This window comes from Mercenaria mercenaria, chromosome 3 (assembly GCF_021730395.1).
Source record: "Mercenaria mercenaria strain notata chromosome 3, MADL_Memer_1, whole genome shotgun sequence".
NCBI classification, from domain to species: Eukaryota; Metazoa; Mollusca; class Bivalvia; order Venerida; family Veneridae; genus Mercenaria; species Mercenaria mercenaria.
The window spans coordinates 43,651,215-43,663,977 of NC_069363.1; the positions used below are offsets into that span (position 1 = coordinate 43,651,215).

At 35.6% G+C, this 12,763-nt stretch overlaps 1 non-coding gene across 1 annotated transcript; it reads left to right on the forward strand.

Annotated features, from left to right (window-relative positions):
- The first annotated feature begins 3,858 nt into the window (after window positions 1-3,858).
- Trnaf-gaa (transfer RNA phenylalanine (anticodon GAA)) lies at window positions 3,859-3,931 on the forward strand. The gene has a single exon. It is a non-coding gene; the product is annotated as a tRNA-Phe (tRNA).
- Window positions 3,932-12,763: the final 8,832 nt, after the last annotated feature.

The following is a 12,763-nucleotide window of genomic DNA, read 5'->3' on the forward strand; positions in this document are numbered from 1 at the left end:
ATTTATTTAAACTAAGAGAACTAATGACAATTAATGAAACTATATAATTCATTAATTATGTTAGTGTGATAGACCATGTGAACATCCCTGGCCTGTCAGATCATCATGATTTCTTTGGGGAAAAGTCATTGCCGGTTGATCAGCGTAATCAAATTTACATTTGCATGTCCCTGTAATATTCTGTTTTGTCAAATTGTAGCACATTGTGCCATTATAATTGTTTTATAGTTTAATGTCATAAGCATATAATGTACAGTCACTAATGCCCTGATCACTCTCAGGCAAAGACCATGAAGATCATACTGCTTCCTGAAAATTTTGACTCGGTGGGGACGGGGATCAAACTCGAAAAATGTGCAGTTCTAAAGTTCATACTGCGCGCTTTTAACATCCTTGCCAGGTTCTCACGGCGTCTAACACGTTCATACTAATTTTCTTACCACGCGCTTCTTCACGTCCAGTGTATTCTTACTACATTCTTAGTACAATCAGTCAGATTGCACCTCTCGCTTACCATGCTTTAACCATATGCTTATCACCTTTTCACTGCATTCGTCGGCTACTTATAAATACTACGCCATGCGCCTCTTTTTTTTTTTCATTCCTTCTGCAAGTTATATTGACATAATTGTGTCCGCATCTACACTCAACAACCATAAATTACAATAAATGACGACCCCGCCCCCCCCCAACCCCACCCCAACGCCCCAATGAAGAAAAAAGAGCAGTCTTATAGAGAGAGACTGCGGTGGAATAAGCAAAAGCAGTGTGAAGGATATACGGAGGTCCAAAAGTCCACTACAAGCTGCCAGTGCTGCTGAGTCCATGATTATGTGGCAATTCCTGATGATGTTCGATACCCACTGCTGATTGAAAACGAAGTGATTGGAATTGGATCCAGTATTCATACTTAATTATCAGAATCTGAACAATCATGGTGAGAACCTGCTGCAAACGTGACATAGATGTGTTAAGAACCGAAAGAACGTATTAATAACCTTATGCGGTATACTACAATGTGGCATGCAGGTAGCATGGTCATAGCACACAAGCGTAGATAAGTTGTAGTAAGGCAAAAAAAAATAATGTTTAGTTTCTCAGGCCCCGCCGCATACGATTTTGACCCACCGCATCTAAAAATTTTATCAAAGAAAAACTGAAGAAATTCGCGAAAATGGAAAATTCAACAAAAATTGAGGACAAAAGAAGGAAAATATGTGAATACGTATAAATAAGTGGTCAAGAATGGTTCCTTTATTCATCAATGTCTTTAAGTGTGTTAAATATGGATGTACATCATTGGATTTCATATAAAACGGGCAATGTCGTTAATAAAAAAGAAAATAAAAATTAAAAAAAAATCCGCACTGCCTCATTAAATTTTGCAAAAGTGGCTGAGAAACTAAACATTAATATTTTTTGGCCTAAGAACTCCATTGACGTAACAAGAACGCAATGATAACCCAATGACAGCGCAGTGAGCACGCCATGTAGCCTTTCCCGTCCGCACCATGCTTGTACTATGTCCTACTAGGTTTTAGTTAATCATTACTACGTCCTTCCTGCTTCCTGATTAGACCGCGTTCTCACTACATTTGTTTTGAACATGTCCAAAATTCGACCGCGTTCTCTACACTCATGGAGACCATAATTATCAATTATCATGTTCTTATCGGAGTCTACTGTATTTCTTCTACATTGTACAAGTTCTTACTGCGTCCTGCTAGTTTTTACGACGTAGTGGGAACGTGGCTGAGTGTAACGGGGGTATAAATTAAGAGCAGAATCTATCATTTCTACAAGAAAAATGTGCTCTAATATCTATTTCTGGACATTTTACTGAAATTAAAATTAAATTAAATGCGAGTACTTGAGGATTTTTCTAATGAGCACAGGTACATTCGAAACACAATTTTAATACCAATTTAAATTATTAGTTTTAAGACGACAAATATTATTTCTTTACCATTTGTACTTCCAGTTAAGCAGTCCAATGTAAGAATAACACTGTCTTGTCAAACAAAACTAACCAGTACAGCTCGCGCTTACCGGTGAATCAAGCTTTTAAATGCATTTTCTACATCTTCCTACTAGCAAACTGTTCGTATTATATTTCTGGGGTATAAATGGAGGCTTTCGATACTCTTCTTTACAGCAAAACATGTCAAGTGGCTTGATCAACCATCTGTTCACATATAGATTAGGGCTATAATGTGCATTCCTGCATCGTCTGCACACCTCTTGAACATATACTAAAACAGGTTGCCCATTAGGTCGGGCACATATGGGTGTCGGGTGTTCTATCAATTTCCTAAAATTCCTAGTCAAGATAAATAAGGCTGACCAGAGAGATCTTTGATATACTGGAACCTTTCCAATAGTTTTTGTCTCAAGTACCCGAGTCTCGTACCAGTAGCTCCTCAAGTGCATTTGCAACCTCGATAAAGTCTGTCGAGGAAGACGTAATTTGTCAAACGTGCTGAAATGCTCTGCACTGCCTTATGCAAGTTAACTAAAGTTGTCGACAATTTCGTGCTTGTGTGTACTGACAAGAGTAACTGACATGTACCTTATTTCAGATTTCAGCTCACTGTTCAGAGTAATATATTTCACAGAATAGTTACTAAGTGTTGTCCATGACAACAACTTTTATATTTTCAGCCTTACTCTTCTTTGTTACACAGTTAGCAATTTATTACGCAGACATTGTGACTGCGGGTGCATAATAAGGAACATTGTTTCATTTGATCCTACTAGCCCGTCGCTATAATCTATTCTTGCATTTCGAAGTCCCAAACTGAAAGGGGTAGTTGTCGTACTTTGTGTCAAAGAAACTACAATTTTATATAGCAACTAAGTTAATTGACCTTCACATTCTCCATATAACTTACCATCTATAAACAAGGTTTCATAAATAAGTCTTTAGAATTTGCAATTTTGAAGTTATTGAAGAATCCGCCATTTGCAAATGATGGACCGACATACAGACGGACAAAATGATGTACAAGAGGAGAAAATAAGATAATAAGCATGTTCTCAATTTGTCCTCTGTCTATGTAAAATTTCTCAAGAAACAATCTCTCCTTGTTTGAAGAAATGCAGGATGACACTTTGTGTCATATTCGTGCACTATTTGTTGCCATAGCAACAACATTTGTTGCCATAGGAACCAAATTAAATGACATTGGCATTCTCTGCATTGCCATCTATCCATGTACCACGTATCATGAAAAATTCTGCTGTAGTTTCAAAGTTATTGCAGTATCCCACTCTGCATGGCTGACGTATTGACATGCATACAGGGGCAACCCATAAGCCCCATCTGGCTAAATACTGGTAAGGGAATAACAACAATGTTTCAATATGCTGCTGTGGATGGAATTCAAGTGAAATAATATAAATTACATACATTAAAACAAAATATTCTTAAAAATATGAAAACTACATAATGATAATATTAAACTAAGTTTTAAAGGTTAGATTTTTGCCGTTACCATGGAAACAGAAAGAAACTAACATCATTTGAATTGTTATTTTTGCATTTGATGCAAATTTAGGATTTATTTTATTATATACATTTATATTTAGTGCATTTTGGGGGTGAATGTAAATATAATGACCTTTCATTAGAGTCTTCTAAGGTAAATATTGAGTTTTGGCGGCCATTTTGGAAAATGGCCGCCATATCGGCTATCTTGACAGATATCAAATGGGTCCCATGAAAAAAATGTTTTTAATGCTTTAATAAATAGCTGTGCCAATTTTGGTGCTTTTCCCATTTTCTGAAGTACTTTGGCATTTTCTGTTACGAATTGATCGCACTAATGGATGCAACGTCTCACTGTATCGTATCCATCAGCCGGAATAGCTCAGTTGGGAGAGCGTTAGACTGAAGATCTAAAGGTCCCTGGTTCGATCCCGGGTTCCGGCGCGAACGGAACGTTCGGCGGCTGATACTTTTCTCTTTTTTTACAAAAATATCAATAAAATACGAGTCGACAAACTTCTATGTCCACACGACATCTTAATGTTTACTATAGATAGATTAAAATGGAACATAGGAAAATAACTCAGGGACACAACTTGTACATATTGGTAGAAGACCACTGTGCAATGCTATATTTCAGTTATTTTAGCTATAGGCCTTGCGGTTTTTATAGGATTTAACGTCAAACCGACACAAGTATGTCATATGACGACTTTCCAGCTTTGATGGTGGAGGAAGATCCCAGGTGCCCCTCCGTGCATTATTTCATCACCTGGGTAGAACCACCGACCTCCAAAGCGAGACTCGAACCCACATCGGGAAGGGGGAAATGGTTTGAAGTCAGCAACCTTAACCACTCGGCCACGGAGGCCCCAATTGCGGTTTTGGATAATAAGAGGGTTTTATACAATAAGACTTTTAAATGTTTGCCAAATGTTTGTCTTTGTTACCAAGTGAAAAGCCAGAGCGAGACCAGAGTTTTCCGCACAGGCATTATTTCATTAGTGATATATACCTGATTGTGGACCATTGGCGATGCTATGTACCAACTGTCTTAGCTATTTGGTTTTGGGTAATAGTACGTTTTTATATTTTCAAGTTCTTCTTTCCTTTGCCTTGACAACCAGAGAACTATATCGAACTATACCTTTGACTTTCTTTGGTAAATGGTAATCATAGCAACAAACCTAAGATAAGATAAGATAAGATTTCTTTATTTCCTCCAAATTTGAAGAGTCGCATACAATGTACAAAATGAATACAATGAATCTAAGCAGAAATGAGAAAATATAAATATAAATGCAAATATGGTAAATATACAGATATAATTATGAAACACGATTACTTAGCAAGTGATTAAATGTTGTATATATACAAATGAACCTTTCATAGTCATACAACGTTTAGATTGCATTGAATTAGACTTGAAGAAATATGATAGAAAATGTTATTTACATTTGTACAAAAAATATTATTATATATTGTATTGAAAATACATGAAAATACAAATGTACAAAGCATATTGCTGAGGAAAGCCATATAGCACGGGACGGTTACATGTAGCTAACCTTCTACATTAACTATTAGCATTCGAATTAACATGGGAGTATATTTTACACAAAATCATAGCATAATATGTTTGTTTGTTTGTTTTAGGTTCAACGCCGTTTTTCAACAGTATTTCAGTCACGTAACGGCGGGCAGTTAACCTAACCAGTGTTCCTGGATTCTGTACCAGTACAAGCCTGTTCTCCGCAAGTAACTGCCAACTTCCCCACATGAATCAGATCAGAGGTGGAGGACTAATGATTTCAGACACAATGTCGTTTATCAAATAGTCACGGAAAACATACGCCCCGCCCGAGGATCGAACTCGCGACCCCGCGATCCGTAGACCAACGCTCTACCTACTGAACTAAGCGGGCGGGCTATGTAGTATTAAGGAAGTGTGTGTGTGTGTGTGTGTGTGTGTGTGTGTGTGTGTGTGTTCGGGTTTAACGTCTTTTTCAACAATTTTTCAGTTATATAAACGACGGTGTCTACTTGTAGCAGTGAGCGCAATGCCCAACTTTATAGTGCTGACTCACTGGAATATCACGCCGTAGACACGTGGCATGATACCCCACCCAGTAACATTATACTGACACCGGGCTGACCACTCCTAGCACTATCCCCTTAATGCTGAGCGCCAAGCGAGGAAGCTGCTAGTACCATTTTTGCTTCTTTGGTATGACGCTGCCGGGGATCGAACCCACGACCTCCGCACTCTATTAAGGAAGTAGTATTAATTAAACTATCAACAGTGGTGTTACACACGGTGGCAAAGAGGTGACATTTGTGTTTATTTATACTAGTACGTGCGCACGTAATAACTTATACGTGCGCACATATTAGTATAAAAAACATCACCGCACATAAAGTAGAAAAAAACATTTACACACGTATAACTTACCGAGTGCGCACGTAATAGCGTATACGTGCGCACGTAAAAACATCACCGAACATATTGGTATAAAAAAACATCAGCGTACATATCGGTAGAAAAAAAAACATCTGTGCACGTATAACTTATTACTTGCGCACGTAATAGCTAATACGTGCGCACGTATTAGTTTAAAAAACATCTGCGTACGTATTCGTATAAAACAAAACATCAGCGCACATGCAAGTTTAAAAACATCTATGCACATTTTGGTATAAAAAAAAAACATCTTCGTACCTTTAAAGTAATACGTGCGAAGAAGTTTTTTATTCTAGTACGTGCCCACGTACTAGTATGTGCGCTGATGTTTTTATACTAGTACGTATTAATATATAAAACATCTTTGTCACCTCTGTACCACCGTAGTTACATAATGCAATTTACATTCGTCGTATCAATAGCATTGAATGAAATCTCTAAGAAATATTATACTCGAATAGGTTTTAAAAAAACGCTTCTTTCATAACGACTAGACAACTTACTCATTTGAGAAAGGCTCAAATTAAATACTGAACTCAGTATTTGACCGATATGCAAATAACCCATATTGTTTACTTAGTTACAGTGTTACAGCGTTTCAAGATGACAGATTTATATTATATGAATGCAATAATTTTCTGCTGTACTAATATATGTAAATATATGTAACTATAATTATACGAATTTCAAAAGAATTGAACATTCGTAGTGTAGAGTGTTTACATGTTTTCGCTAATTCTTCCAAAGTTAACCTATTTGGTTTCTGTTCTACCTTATCCTCTGGATGAAGTAATAAAACGAATTACTCAAAGTTATTATGAAATCGTATGGAACTCAAAAATGGGAAAAGTTAAAAAGGATGTAATAATACAAGAATTTGAAAACGGGGGCTTGAATAAGATTGACATACCAATATATATAACCGAATAAAATCAAGCTGGATTAAAAGAAAAACAAGCGATTCAAATAATGGATTGTGGAAAGAAATGAGCCGCGCCATGAGAAAACCAACATAGTGGGTTTGCGACCAGCATGGATCCAGATAAGCCTGCGCATCCGCGCAGTCTGGTCAGGATCCATGCTGTTCGCTAACAGTTTCTCTAATTCCAATAGACTTTGAAAGCGAACAGCAGACTGCGCGGATGCTGGTTTTCTCATGGCACGGCTCAAATAATAAAAAAAGAATATGCAGCCTCTAGGAAGAATATCTCTATTCAAATGCAATATAAATACAAAAGGCATATTGAAATTCGAGCTTAAAGATAAATTCTAAAATTACATAGTAGCTGTATGGAGTAAAATAAATTTAATGAAAGTCAACAAAACATAGAACAAATTGCTTGGAAAAATTCAAATGTAAAGACGTAAAGAATAATAACTCTCTACCTCTGTTCACGCTATGGAGAAGTAAAAAAGTAACTCGTATTAAAGACACACATGATACAGACACAAATAATTTTAAAACTTTCAATCAGTTAAAAATGGAATAAAACATTCCTAATATCGAGTTCTTAATCTATCATAGACTTATCTCATCAATCCCAAAAAGAATCGAGAAGGTTAAAAAGCAAGATACCGCCTATACATCTGAACAAATAAATATGTACGAAATTCTAGAAAAATCTAAGTGATACCTTTTAAACAAAAATCTAACACATTATATAGATACAATTCAAAACCCAAACCCCAATTAAAATGGGAGAAACGCTTCCTAGACAATGTTTTAACTGGCATGAAATATATAAGAACATGTTCGTTAGCTGTACAGATAACTCTCTACAAAATTTTTCATTACATTTTTTATTTTGCACAGAAATGTTGCAACAAACAGGGGTTTTTTTAAATTGCAGATTAAGCGAGTCCAGTCTCTGTGACTTTTGTAACATAGAAATAGACAAAATAGAACATATGTTTTGGAGCTGTCAAAATACACAAATCTATTGGAACGATTTGTTCCAATGACTTATTGACATTGGTATAGATATAACCCAAGATAAGTTTTTATCATTCAAAAAATAAAATAATATCATTCATTCTCTTGTTCTCCAAATATTACATATATAGTTATAAGACAAATAAACAATACCAAACATACTAATCTTTAAACAAAAACTGTCCAACAGATTAAAAATCGAAACGTATAGAGCTAGGGCATTTCAAAATGCTTCTCTTGATACGTGTTAAATATTTACAATTACATTTTCTCCTCTGATTATTTTCATTTTGTTAAAATACCTCTCCCTTTCATCTCTCTCTACATTGCCTTTTTTACTTTCTTCCTACTCCCCTTTTTATTTTCATCCATATTTCTCCATCTTAATCCAAATAAAAGGTATCACTGAAAATTGTTTACAATAATGAAATCATTTCATATATACATTTAGTCACGTAATAATCTGTAATACATTTTAAGATTATAATGCTGTATAAATGTGTGTGTATGATGTGTTCGTGGAATTAACGGGCCTTAAACGTGGTTACAAAAAAAAATAATAAAAAAAATAATATAAAATTCTTGGCTACGAGATAACAGTCTTGGAAGCTAGATAGGAAGTCGCGAACACAAGATAGTCGTTCGTGGTCTAGAGTAACCAAGTCATTGGAAAGAGAGTAAATCATAGCCACGAGATAGTCAGTCCTGGCCACGAAATAAGTTGTGGGAACGAGAGAGTCAGTCTTGCCTATGAGATAACTTGTCACCTCTATGCCGCCGTAGAAACAAAAAAATATGTATTTTCTTTAATTTATTTATTTATTAATTTGTTTTTTGCTTTTCAGTTTTCAAACAAAAATGAAAGCATTATTTGAACAGTTTGAGTTCACAAGAGAGTAATAACTTAAAGTAATGGTTGTGAAATTACGCGGAAGTTGTTCTTCATCAATGAACTATCCTGCTATTAGATTCTTTGCCGTTGCCGTAATTCCACAAAAATTAAATGCAATTTTAACTGAACACTACAGGCTGCATTATAAATGTTTGGGAATTGCTACATTATGTCTTTTACTTGTCTTAGCCAAAATTAAATGATGATTTTTCAAAAAGGAAGAAAATATGAAAACCATGCATTATATATTGACATACTTGATGCACACGAAATCGGATAAATGATCTTCGCATATTAACGGGTTTGGTTTTTGTTGTGCTTGAGAAAAGTTCGTCTAATTAAGAGTGTCAGTTTAACTAAAATCACTTAAAAGGTCTACGACAGTTACAGTGTTTATCTAATAAAGTTGGTAACATTTTTATTAACCGCTAATGTTGGGGTATCACTAAAGTTATTAAAACATAATGCAAATGGAATTGCAGAAATGTTTCATTACCTTAAAAATATTTTTCTAGATATGAATATTTAAATGATTAGATTCTTTTAAATCTACAAATCTGTATTTTGTTCATTTAACTTCATTAAAAAAAATACTTATACGCCTCCACCATTAATCTCCAAAACTGATTTGAACATCCCTTCTTTAGTAAAACACTGAATCAGATTTAAATACTATCTTTTATCCAGCACTGATTTTATTACCGTCTCCCTCTTTTTTCTAATCTCGCTTATATGAGTAACAGCCAGTGGTTAGAGTTACACACGCTAACCATCTATAAAAGAACGGTCATTTTCGTGACTATATCTATCAATGAAATAAGAAGGGAAATAAGTCTGTATATAATGAGACGAAATATCTATTCAACCAAAATCCCCTTTGCTGGGTCATAATTTTTCCCTCCCTATTCCGATTGCCGTGTGTGCAAATGCGTGCTGTTGGTTTTAGCTACTGTTTTGGACTATCAAAGTTTAAAGACGACCAAAGCGCAAAATGCTCAAATGACCTTGTTCTTTTCATCTGTACCAGGTATTAACAAGCAAATTCGACGAATTGGAATCCCCCGCCGAAAGGGTCAGAGGTGAGGAACGGCAAAAAAATATATCCAGTAAAAAGTTAAGAATGTTACCAAGAAGCAAATAATTTCATTAGTCAAAATCAAATTAAAAGAAAAAGAATGGTTTGTTTGGGTGGGGGTGGGGGAAGTGGGGAGGGGTGAGGATACAACAGTTTACATGTTGATTATAAATATTGATAGAAAACGAAAAATGAAAAAAAAAATTGGGTGGGGGGTGGGGGGATGACTAAGGTAAGGTGGTGACCAGGTGTAGGTACACAACATCACATGTTGATAATAAATGTTCATGGAAAAGAATGAAAGAAGTTTAATGAAATTCTTTCAATTGGTTGGTTTGTTATGTACAGATCTGTGGATTTTTAAACAATTAAAGGGCAATAACTATATGGAAAATTGACCAATCGAAAAAAAAATTGAAGGGCATCATCGCAGTATCTTGGTTCATGTCTATTTCAAGTTTGATGAAATTCTACCTGCTAGTTACGGAAAAATGGCTGCAGACGGACATTTTTCATTAAATCAAGGGCAATAACTCTGAGGGAAATTGACCTATCAAAAAAAACAACTTGAGAGGCATCAGCGCAGTATCTTGGTTCATATCTATTTCAAAATTGATGAAATTCTACCTGTTAGTTACTGAAAAATGGCTGCAGACGGACAATTTTTATTAAATCAAGGGCAATAACTCTGAGGGAAATTGACCAATAAAAAAAATCTTGACGGGCATCATCGCAGTATGTTGGTTCATGTTTATTTCAAGTTTCATGAAATTCTACCAAGTGGTTACTGAGAAATGGCTGCGGACGGACGGACGGACGGACGGACGGACAACGCCATTTCAATACCCCCCTCCCGATTTCATCGGCGGGGGATAATTAAAGCTACAAGCGAAATAGGTTATGTTATCAGTAAATGATAGCGTTATTGGAAAACAGATTTGACAAAAACATTTGTGTCAATAACAAGTGTCTCTATCTTTTTGTCACTGTACATTGATTTGGCAAGAGCGAATTACAGAAATTATTATAAAGATGTATCTAAAATTCCTGCATCCTCTAGTGGCAGACACCATAGATAAAGATCAGACGTTACCATATAAATATATCAGTGATTGGCAGTCAAAATGTAATATTTCTCCCTGCTTATGCAACATCATTTATTACCGTTACTTTCCCCAAATGACATCTCCAATTTTTCTATCTCTTTTATCGTCTACATATGTCAATATATATCAATTTGATCAAATGCCATTTACAATCAAAGTGTGATTTGTTTTGAATGTTGCCTTCATATGGGTCGGAGATTCTGTCAATCTAGGCAGATGTGATATAAAATAAGGAAAACGTTTATACAACTTGACTTACTTTCTCTGATTATGGGTTTATAAACACTTACATATTGCTGTGCTATACATTGATTTCTATAGGATCTATATTTCTTCCAATTATTTTAACCTATAAAATCTTCAATTTCTTTTACCTCGTAATCCCTCTAACCATACGGCCTTTGGACCAAACTTGTCAGGTTTAGAGGAGCATCAGGTCTTGGGACAAAGCCTTTAATCAGTTTAGAGGTTATCCGGCCTTGGGATTAAGCCTTTGACCGGTTTAATGGTTAGCCGGCCTTGGGATAGAGCCTTTGACCGGTTTAGATGTGTATCCGGTCTTGGAATCAAACGTTTGTTTAGATGTGAATCAGATTAGACGAGATTAACTTTGTGCCAGAAAATGAACTATTCTATCAAGAATATAAACTGTAATAATAAGTCCTAGTACCTCTTCTTCAAAGCAGTGCACTTTATATTACTTATTGGTTGTAACATAAAGCGTTGTGTTTAAAAGAATATTATATACCTGTATTTTTGTCGTTATTAATATAGCATTTATATACAGTAAAATCTTTAAGAAATTCACTTGCAAACATATAATGTAATCAAGCAAAATAATAGCAGATCCTGTTTGATTTCGTCTATTCAATACAGGTAACGTGCATTACCCCTCACGCCCTCTAGCAGATCCGGTTTCATTTCGCCTATTCAAGAGAGGTAACGTGCATTACCTCTCACGCCCTCTAGCACCGGCTAAAGCGGAATTCTACATTACATGAATTTAACTATAATTCATAAAAGATTAATGTCTTTGGTTAAGAATAAAATACAATAGTATGTTTATGTTTCATTGATTTATAAGTTATTTATTAAATTGTCATATTCTACGTTTGTTTAATGACTTGCCGGCCGACGCTGAAAACTGAAATGCCAAAAGACTCTCGACCGACATGCCATTCGATATGTGTTTTATTCAATAACATCAGAAATAAATTTTCATAATTTTTTCAATAATTATTTGAATGTAAGCCGTTAAATTATAGACTGATCAATAGAACAAACAGTTACTATTATCCGGCGATGTAAGTCAGGAGTCAGGTAATAGTCTAAACTAGCCTAAACCGCATCGAAAGCCTTGTGGTAGAGTGCCCGCTTCGAGTGCGGGAGGTCGTGGGTTCGATCTTCGGCCGCGTCATACCAAAGACGTGAAAAATGGTACCAGTAGCTCCCTTGCTCCGCGCTCAGCTAGCCTCTTCTCTCATACCCTCGTGGCGATGGATTCCATCAGGAATGAGCTGCCGAGAGTGATTAATATAAGTATAGGTCGACCTCGTTTTTTTTCAGCCGACACTAATTCATGCAGAACAGTTGGTAAGAACATAATATGAAATATGTATTACATAGCAAAGCGGTATAAGCTTTGTATCGGGAAATATGTTCGAGTTTTTCAGCGGAAATATTGCGCGACTTTCTTCCGCTGAAGAACGAGTGCATATTTTCCGATGCAAAGATACTAACCTTTTTATTACGTACGCATCTACACGTTTAAATGTAATGTAAATATAATAAATTTGTTCAATGGCCTAA